Below are 9,892 nucleotides of genomic sequence, written 5' to 3' on the forward strand. Positions count from 1 at the left end.
TTATAATAGCAATGAGGCACCTTGGGTGTTTGTGATTTATGGCCAATATACCACAGCTAAGGGCTGTGTCCAGCCCTTAGATGTGGTATTTTGACCCTACATTTTACCACACCCACTTGGGCCTTATTGCTGAAATATATTCTATATACTATGTAAAAAGATTTATTAGAATAACTGTTCTGGGGAATGAAATGTTTATGAATCTGGGGAAATGAAGAGCAAATGAAAGTGGTCTATGCATATATGCTGAATTTGAAACATTTTATTACCATGGAGTCAGCCAGGGCCAATCTTCCAAACAGCTAGTCTGCTGAATCTCAACTGTAAATTCATAGAGACCCCCTGATGTCCCATTACAATAAATCATGAATCATCAAAGCAACACATTGCTTTGAAAGCCCTCAAACACAGACTCGCACAACTTATAATTAACCCTGTCTCACCCTGAACACTTGTGAATAATTTACATTTCAATTACGCTTTGGACACGAGGGCAACAAAGACTTTCTGTTATGGTCTAATCTGTTGTAAAAACACATTTCACACAAAGCACCAAATGCAAAGTAATTATAAACACTTGTACATTAGCACCACATAAACACACAGTGGAGAGACGGAGAGCGCACGTGTTCCCTCTCCATGGTTTGGGCCGTTAGCCAGCAGAGCAGCAGACATATAGGCCAGGTTTATGTGAAGGATTACGAGTTGCCATGGCCTGAGGCGGCAGGAGCAGCCCTGGAGAATGAGCACCACAACAGCAGCAGAAAAACACATCAAAAGTAATGACTCCAATAGAGCTTCCATGACAGGCTGGACGGGGGCTTAGCAAAGGCTTTGACATGTCAAACTGGACCCAGCCATATTACAGCCACAACACAGGCCTTGGACAACTAGACACCTTGGAATATGATGGTACACCAGTGTGTAGAAGAGGATCTGCGTACAAAACATTCATTTTGTATAGAGTACACATTACCTCATGTGTACGATTGTGTCTACACTGTAGGTGTATGATTACAAGTTAGTCTTCCTACACTCTCCATTTTCCCCAACTGGTGAGTTGACAGGGTAAAAAGTGACTCAAACTGTTGAGGTGAAGCTGGGGAGTTACAGATTCCGCGGTAGAAATAAGGTCATTCAGGATTGAGCCGACATATGCAGCGTTTACAGTGAATGCAGTCTCCCCTAAAGCAAGAACATTGCCGTTAAATTTGAATCACGCTGCAAAACTAAACTTCCGTGACACAGTTTGAATAGAGCCGTAAATTGTTCAGTAGAAAAATATAAACGCGTCATGTAAAGTGTTGGTCCCATGTTACATGAGCTGAAATAAAAGATCGCAGAGATTTTCCAAATGCATGAAAAGCCCATTTCCCTCAAATTTTGTTTACATCCCCGTTAGTGAGCATTTCTACTCCGCCAAGATAATCCATCCACCTGACAGGTGTGGCATTTCAATAAGCTGATTAAACAGAATAATCATTACACAGGTCCACCTTGTGCTGGGGACAATAAAAGGCCACTCTAAAAAGTAGTTTTGTAACACAACGCCACAGGTGTCTAAGGTCGAGGGAGCGTGCAATCCACCAGAGGTGTTGCCAAATAATTGTGTTCACGTCTCTACCATAAACAGCCGCCAATGTCATTTCAGAGAATTTGGCAGTACGTCCAACCAGCCTCACATGTAACCATGCCAGCCCAGGACCTCCACATCCGGCTTTCACCTGCGGGATCATCCGAGACCAGCCAGTCAGACAGAGGATGAAACTGGGTTTGCTCAACCGAAGAATTTCTGCACAAACTGTCAGAAACAGTCTCAGGGAAGCTCATCGTCCTCACCAGGGTGTTGACCTGACTGCAGTTCAGAGTCGTAACAGACATCAGTGGGGAAATGTTCACCTTTGTTGGCCACTGGAGAAGTGCACTCTCCACAAAAGAATCCCGGTTTCAATTGTTCCGGGCAGATAGTGTATGGCTTAGTGTGGTTGAGCAGTTTGCTGATGTCAACATTGTGAACAGAGTGCCCCATGGTGGCAGTGGGGTTCTGTGAAATCCATAGATTAGGGCCCAATTTAACTGATTTCCATATCTGAACTGTAACCCAGTAAGATCTGTGACATCGTTTCATTTTTATTCAGTATAGCTTTATTGGACAAGTTCAGGTGGAAACTGTGATTTAATCACGGAGCGCACTCTGTAGGCAGCAACACAGCAGACTAGCCATTAGCAGTCAGTTGAAGTCATACAGGGTTCTGATGGAACAAACACTAGAAAGATAGCCACATTACAGAGCAATTCAGTTGAAGTGGCAGATAGGGGCAGAGACTGATGGAAGAAATGTTTGATACAATCCGTCACTGGTCAGACTTAAATTATTCTGCAGTCTTTCAAAAGGCACACCAATTGTAAAGCTAACAATTGTGTACTGCCAGTTCTCAGCTCTCCCCCTCTACCGGGGATTTGAATTGAGGAGTCTTCTAGTGACGTGGACCTGGTGCCTGAACAGAGCCCTGCGCTTTGAAGAATCAATGGTGGGGGACTCATCACTCATAGGTCAGGAAAAGTTCACATCAATGCAAGTCAACCTGCACACCCATGGTGGCACTAGGTCTGTAAACTGACATCACACAAAATGGTTTGTGCCAAAATTTGCTTCACTGGTTCCGGTAGCATTCTTTGGCATCATTAAAATGCAACCGAGTCATTACCTCCCTCTGATCAAGAGACACGACCCAAGCCGTATTTACACTAAGGACTGATGCAGGGTGATTGATCACCCTGACACGTCATTAATGATTTAGTTGGAGAGAAACTAGGTGGCACAATTCCATCTTCCCTGAACATTTAGACAAACAACTTCAAATTATTTATTTATATTGGGTCAGGTCTGATCAGGCAAAGGATACAAACAAAACTCAAGTGCTTCTAGACAGGAAAACAATGAGACAAATAGCTTTATATGTACCATAAAAAACATGTTTTAAATAATTCAAGAGCTCAGTTTAGTGCCACTAAAAGAGCAATGGTACTTCACTAGTATTTACAACTTAACCTCAATATAGTACTACGGCACTTTCAGACTACAAGTTAAACCCTTGACCACAGTGACCTCTGGCTGTGTGACCTCCACAGGGCCTGGCTCTGCAGGGAAGGAGGATTGATGCTGAAGAGGTTACACAGGTTGACCTCCGATTCCACAAAGTGAGGGATCTTGCGCTCGTTGAAGAGGCCCGAGAGGTTAACCTCCACCGTGGCCCATCGTGACACCCTCATGCGCAATGCGATGAGGCGCCGCAGGTCGTCCTCCACCAGGGGCAGCTGGTGGCCTTCCAGACGCTTCTGCCAGTCCTTCTTGGGTCGCTTGCGCTTCTGCTACAGAGAGAAAAACTAAATGCGACAGAGGACAATGGATTTGGGAGGTATAAAATGTTTAGTGGAACTATTCACCACTACAACGGTTCAGAACGGTCATTAACTTTAACTGCCCAGTAGACAGGAAGCCTGTGTAGAAGGACTTCAGTTACTGTAGGGGCTTCAGAGCTGGACAAATTGAGACAAGACCGACATTGTGTGAGTCAACACCACCCCTCCCTCGAGCCCCACTATGCCCAAAGCTGCTATAGATTCCCGTCAATCTACCAGACATCTAAGGGACTCTACTTTCAACTGGTTCAAAGACATGGTTCAGGGCACACATACAGACCAATGATCACCTGGCCAGAGCCAGACACGCCAAACAGTAGACCCACGTCATCTTTCCCACGGAGGATAGTTGGACTAAAACCATGCTCACCTTCTCAGGGAAGGATGTTCATCACAACAACGATGGAGTACAAACATTATGACAGCAGCAAAGCACGAACATCAATCTATTCTAAACATGTATACCGTACCAATGCCACAACGGCAAACATCTCCATCCACTACATGGACAAATATTTCTTGCGATTAAAATGACATTTTGTCCACGGGGAGGTGATAGTAAACAAGCCACTAGAAGTTAATTGACAAGACATTCAGTGACGACATAGAAATTCATGAGGCTGCTTTGCATGCAGCGATTGAAACCCAACTGCATGTCGTCACTGTAGAAGACGAGACAGTTATGGATGCGTGGTCTTAGACAGCTGACAGGCTGAAGAGGCAGCTTAGGGCAGAAAGCTGCAAGTGTGTTCAATAGAGAACAGCAAACTAGACCGCCTAAAATCAGGGATGGGCATCTCCAGTCGTCAGGGACCGGAGCGGTGTCACCCCCCCATCCTAGCAAACAGCTGATTAATTGCATTCCAAACAGATAATTGTTGGAGTGGTGTGTTAACTTAGGCAAAAGTGGGACACCAATCAGGCCCCCCCCTCCCCGAGACTGGAGTTGCCCATCCCTCAACTAAACAAATAATATGCCTAAGACAATGGAAAGGTCAAACAGTTCCACTATACCTAGGTTCTTGAATGACTCAATGCCCTCTGGAAAGTTCACACATTTGAATAAATTAACTGCAAACCCTTACCTGGCCAGATAAAAGGAACCCTTAACCAGGGGAGCACAGGAAGTGCAACAACTAGGGTCTGTACTCCAAAAGAGTGAAAGTCTCAGTAGGAGTGTTGATAGAGGATCAGTTTCACCTTAGAGCATATTGAACTGCAGGACCTGATCCTAGAACACCAGTCTCACTCCGTCGGAACACAGGCCCCACAGTACATACCCGCATGGCAAAGGTCCTGTGGCAGTAGGGGAAGTACCAATGGTACTTGAGGAGCTGCAGGTGGGCCTTGCGGATATGGTGCTGCAGGTTGAAGGTAGTGGAGAAGTAGGTCTTGCAGCCACTGCTGGGGCACAGCAGGACAGGCTTCTGCAGGGCGTGGGTCCGCTTGTGTCTACGCAGAGAGTCCACATGCTTAAACACCTTCTGGCACAGCTTTACAGGTGAATGTGGCTGCAGGGACAGGAGAGTGACAAATGCCACTACTGGATTCCTGCCCAACAAGTTGTCCATTAGTCAAAACAGATGGTACGAGCAGGCAGCTGGTGGCAGAGTAAAGGGTATGAATGTTCGACACGGAAGGTTACCAATAAAATAAACGTCCCCTTAATTGCATTAATAGTCAGCCAGCACATCTTAGGCTGTTTCCCCAAACACTGTCACAATAGAACTAGCAGGGTAGAAGGCAGGACATTTACAGAAGCGGTAGAAGACGGAGGAAAAATATTCAGAAGTGTGATAACAATGACAGTCAAACAGTAAAGGCAGGTTGGCCTGGACTGGTACAGTAATTTGTGCTTTTCGTAGTCCTTCAGTAACAGTGCCAGTTAAGGGGGTTTGGTGGGTTGCTTACCTGGGTGTTTGGCCATGTGCTTGTGCATTTTACCCCAGGTTTGCTCAAAATGATTGCATTCAGGCTGTGGGCAACGGTAACCTGCAGAGTGGGAGAGATGTATGGGCAGTGTTAGGTTAAGAGTCAATGACAACTGCTACCGTCATCTTCCTCAATGCGATCAAGACAAAGGAGATTGTGGACTACAGGAAAAAGAGGACCGAGCACACCCCCATTCTCATCAACAGGGCTGTAGTGGAGCAGGTTGAGAGCTTCAAGTTCCTTGGTGTCCACATCACCAACAAACTAACATGGTCCAAGCACACCAAGACAGTCATGAAGAGGGCACGACCAAACCTATCCCCCCTCAGGGGACTGAAAAGACTTGGCATGGGTCCTCAGATCCTCAAAAGTTTCTACAGCTGCACCCCCGAGAGCATCCTGATTGGATGCATCACTGCCTGGTATGGCAACTGAGCGGAGCGACAGATGGAAGTGTGAACGGCCCAGTATATCCCCGGGGCCGAGCTTCCTGCCATTCAGGACCTTTATACCAGGCGGCCCTAAAAATGGTCAAAGATTCCAGCCACCCTAGTCATAGACTGTCCTCTGCTACCACACAGCAAGCGGTACCGGGGCGCCAAGTCTAGGTCCAAGAGGCTTCTAAAACAGCTTCTACCCCCAAGCCATAAGACTCCTGAACAGCTAATCAAATGGCTACCCAGACTATTTGTATTGCACCCCCCCCACCACTTTTGTCATCTATACATAGTCACTTTAATAACCCTATATACATACTACCTCAACTAACCGGCACCCGTGTGTATGTGTATATATGTGTGTATACATACGTGCACACACACACACGTGTACATACGTGTGTGCACACACATACACGTGTGTATATGTGTACACACACACAGTGCCTTGCGAAAGTATTCGGCCCCCTTGAACTTTGCGACCTTTTGCCACATTTCAGGCTTCAAACATAAAGATATAAAACTGTATTTTTTTCTGAAGAATCAACAACAAGTGGGACACAATCATGAAGTGGAACGACATTTATTGGATATTTCAAACTTTTTTAACAAATCAAAAACTGAAAAATTGGGCGTGCAAAATTATTCAGCCCCTTTACTTTCAGTGCAGCAAACTCTCTCCAGAAGTTCAGTGAGGATCTCTGAATGATCCAGTGTTGACCTAAATGACTAATGATGATAAATACAATCCACCTGTGTGTAATCAAGTCTCCGTATAAATGCACCTGCACTGTGATAGTCTCAGAGGTCCGTTAAAAGCGCAGAGCATCATGAAGAACAAGGAACACACCAGGCAGGTCCGAGATACTGTTGTGAAGAAGTTTAAAGCCGGATTTGGATACAAAAAGATTTCCCAAGCTTTAAACATCCCAAGGAGCACTGTGCAAGCGATAATATTGAAATGGAAGGAGTATCAGACCACTGCAAATCTACCAAGACCTGGCCGTCCCTCTAAACTTTCAGCTCATACAAGGAGAAGACTGATCAGAGATGCAGCCAAGAGGCCCATGATCACTCTGGATGAACTGCAGAGATCTACAGCTGAGGTGGGAGACTCTGTCCATAGGACAACAATCAGTCGTATATTGCACAAATCTGGCCTTTATGGAAGAGTGGCAAAAAGAAAGCCATTTCTTAAAGATATCCATAAAACGTGTCGTTTAAAGTTTGCCACAAGCCACCTGGGAGACACACCAAACATGTGGAAGAAGGTGCTCTGGTCAGATGAAGCCAAAATTGAACTTTTTGGCAACAATGCAAGACGTTATGTTTGGCGTAAAAGCAACACAGCTGAACACATCATCCCCACTGTCAAACATGGTGGTGGCAGCATCATGGTTTGGGCCTGCTTTTCTTCAGCAGGGACAGGGAAGATGGTTAAAATTGATGGGAAGATGGATGGAGCCAAATACAGGACCATTCTGGAAGAAAACCTGATGGAGTCTGCAAAAGACCTGAGACTGGGACGGAGATTTGTATTCCAACAAGACAATGATGCAAAACAAAGCAAAATCTACAATGGAATGGTTCAAAAATAAACATATCCAGGTGTTAGAATGGCCAAGTCAAGTCCAGACCTGAATCCAATCGAGAATCTGTGGAAAGAACTGAAAACTGCTGTTCACAAATGCTCTCCATCCAACCTCACTGAGCTCGAGCTGTTTTGCAAGGAGGAATGGGAAAAAAATTCAGTCTCTCGATGTGCAAAACTGATAGAGACATACCCCAAGCGACTTACAGCTGTAATCGCAGAAAAAGGTGGCGCTACAAAGTATTAACTTAAGGGGGCTGAATAATTTTGCACGCCCAATTTCAGTTTTTGATATGTTAAAAAAGTTTGAAATATCCAATAAATGTCATTCCACTTCATGATTGTGTCCCACTTGTTGATTCTTCACAAAAAAAAAATAGTTTTAGCTTTATGTTTTAAGCCTGAAATGTGGCAAAAGGTCTAAATGTGACTAAAAAATGTTGATAGCGATACAAAAAAGGTGAGATCTTTGAATTGATTGACAGCAATAGAAGACAGACAAACCTGCATGTTTCTCCTCATGGGCTTCGCGAGCGACATGCGTGTCAAACCTGACTCCACATCCTCTTTGAACATCTGAAGAGAACCAGGGACCGAATAATTTAACCTTTAATCTACTAAAACATACACTTGTGTTTTAAATAGAGAGTATGCGTCAACAGCTTAGGCCTTGTGCAATTTTCAATGGCTGTAAGGCCTACAGGATCAATTAAAGATTGTGACTTACTTGAAACCAGAAGATATTCCATGCTCCTTCAAATGTAATTTATACACCCTCCGTTTCTTGAATGTCAATAAGCAATTTGGGAAACTGCACTGCACATGGGGAAAATTAAGCAAGTCAATATAACATTCAGCACATTGAGATTATGGTAAATAAAAGGAAATGGTTTCTTAAATGGCAAGAACACATTTCATAACATACACATGCCAGGGCCAAGGGGATCCGTTTAAAAGGGAATAGAGGATGCTGAAAGTGGACAATCTCCAAAAAGCAACGTGGTTATTCGGCGCCATCTAGTGGACAACAACCTTAAAGTACTTGTCTTTTTCGCCGTGGGCATAATGGGCGTGTCTCTTCAACTTGTCCGTGTTGAAGAAAGCAGTTGTCCAACTCACAAATGTGCATCTGTTGGGTGAAACATTAACTAGTGTGAGTTAAATCTCAAACTATAACCTAACCCATGGGTACGAAATGAAACGTAAACTGAAATTAACGCCGGAATTCTTTCACCCCGGTGTGGCAAAGTGCGTGGCGGCTCAGGTGAGATTTCCGTGAGAAACTACCGCTACATTCAGCCACTTCGCATTGAAAAGGTTGCTGAGAAACGAGAACCAAGATGGCAATAAATGATAGTTTACACAATCGTCATCTTTGACTCTAATCATGAGGCTCAAACTTCAGAAATAACTTTCCCATTCGAACTATCGCGAGTCTACGCACTTCAGCAAAACATTTTTTTTATTTTTTTTTACACGAAATCAATTAGCTCGGGAATGGGGTTAAATCCACGTGAACCATAGCTGAATTCGAATATCACTCAATTATCAGCCATGTCCCCATATCATATTTACTGCTCCTGTGTGCACGGTCTCGTGCTCTTTCAAACGCCACTCCCGTTTGAACGTCGCCCCACAATCAGCATGGTTGCAGTTGAAAAACTGTTGTCGAAGACCCGAGTCCTGTTCGTGGGCTACGGCGTTCATTGCCTCCTGAAAACAGTCGTCTATTCGGTTACACACTGCCAATCAAGAGGATAGTGTTCCCCACGCCAACAACTCTTGTAGCCTTTAAGAGTGCACTGAGGTTAATTGACCCAGGTTGCACGTTTGCCGAATTAATTGCTAAAGTCAGGTGTCAGTGTTTGCAGTGAATGGCCGTGTTCCAGGCTGACTGATTGGTGGCCTGAGGTGGACACAGTTCGCTTGAACGTTTGCTACGTTGCGAGACGGTTTGCAGTGAACGACACAATTCCCCAGTCATGGGGCGGCAGGTAGCCTAGGGGTTAGAGCGTTGTGCCAGTAACCGAAAAGTTGCTCGATCGAATCCCCGAGCTGGCAAGATACAAATCTGTCGTTCTGAACAAGGCAGTTAATTGACTTGCCTAGTTAAATAAAGCTAAAAAAAAAAAAACATGTTATTGAACAGACCTTGAGGTACTTTTGGTGGGTGTGGCGGACTGGCTTGAAGCAATGCGTGACGTCTTTAAAGGCCAGTGGCCATGCTGACAGCGTTCCCAACCCATAAACCAAACCCTACCCGCTCTTCAACTGGTCGTTCGTTCAGTACAGCACCGTTTCCGTTCAATTGAACAGAACTTAAAAACATACAAAACGCAGGTCACGTCAAACATATTATATATATATATATATATATTTTTTTAAATCAACACAGATCACCACTGTTCATCATGTATTCAACACGCTGCGACGCAACTACTGTATTCTTACAGCAGAGAGTGGCATATCTTACTACAATCAGATTTGAGAGAGAGATAAGGATGTAGCA

At 44.6% G+C, this 9,892-nt stretch overlaps 1 pseudogene across 1 annotated transcript; it reads right to left on the reverse strand.

Moving 5' to 3' along the window:
• Positions 1-2,980: 2,980 nt before the first annotated feature.
• LOC110486242 (P43 5S RNA-binding protein-like) lies at positions 2,981-9,133 on the reverse strand (annotated as a pseudogene). Its single transcript, XR_016485469.1, has 9 exons — positions 8,959-9,133; positions 8,604-8,704; positions 8,416-8,512; positions 8,111-8,199; positions 7,888-7,959; positions 5,335-5,415; positions 4,624-4,996; positions 3,525-3,540; positions 2,981-3,372 (listed from the first exon to the last, which is right to left on the reverse strand). The product of XR_016485469.1 is annotated as a P43 5S RNA-binding protein-like (transcript).
• Between the last annotated feature and the right edge of the window lie 759 nt (positions 9,134-9,892).

This window comes from Oncorhynchus mykiss, chromosome 13, assembly GCF_057628025.1.
Source record: "Oncorhynchus mykiss isolate SJ-2025 chromosome 13, ASM5762802v1, whole genome shotgun sequence".
Taxonomy (NCBI): domain Eukaryota; kingdom Metazoa; phylum Chordata; class Actinopteri; order Salmoniformes; family Salmonidae; genus Oncorhynchus; species Oncorhynchus mykiss.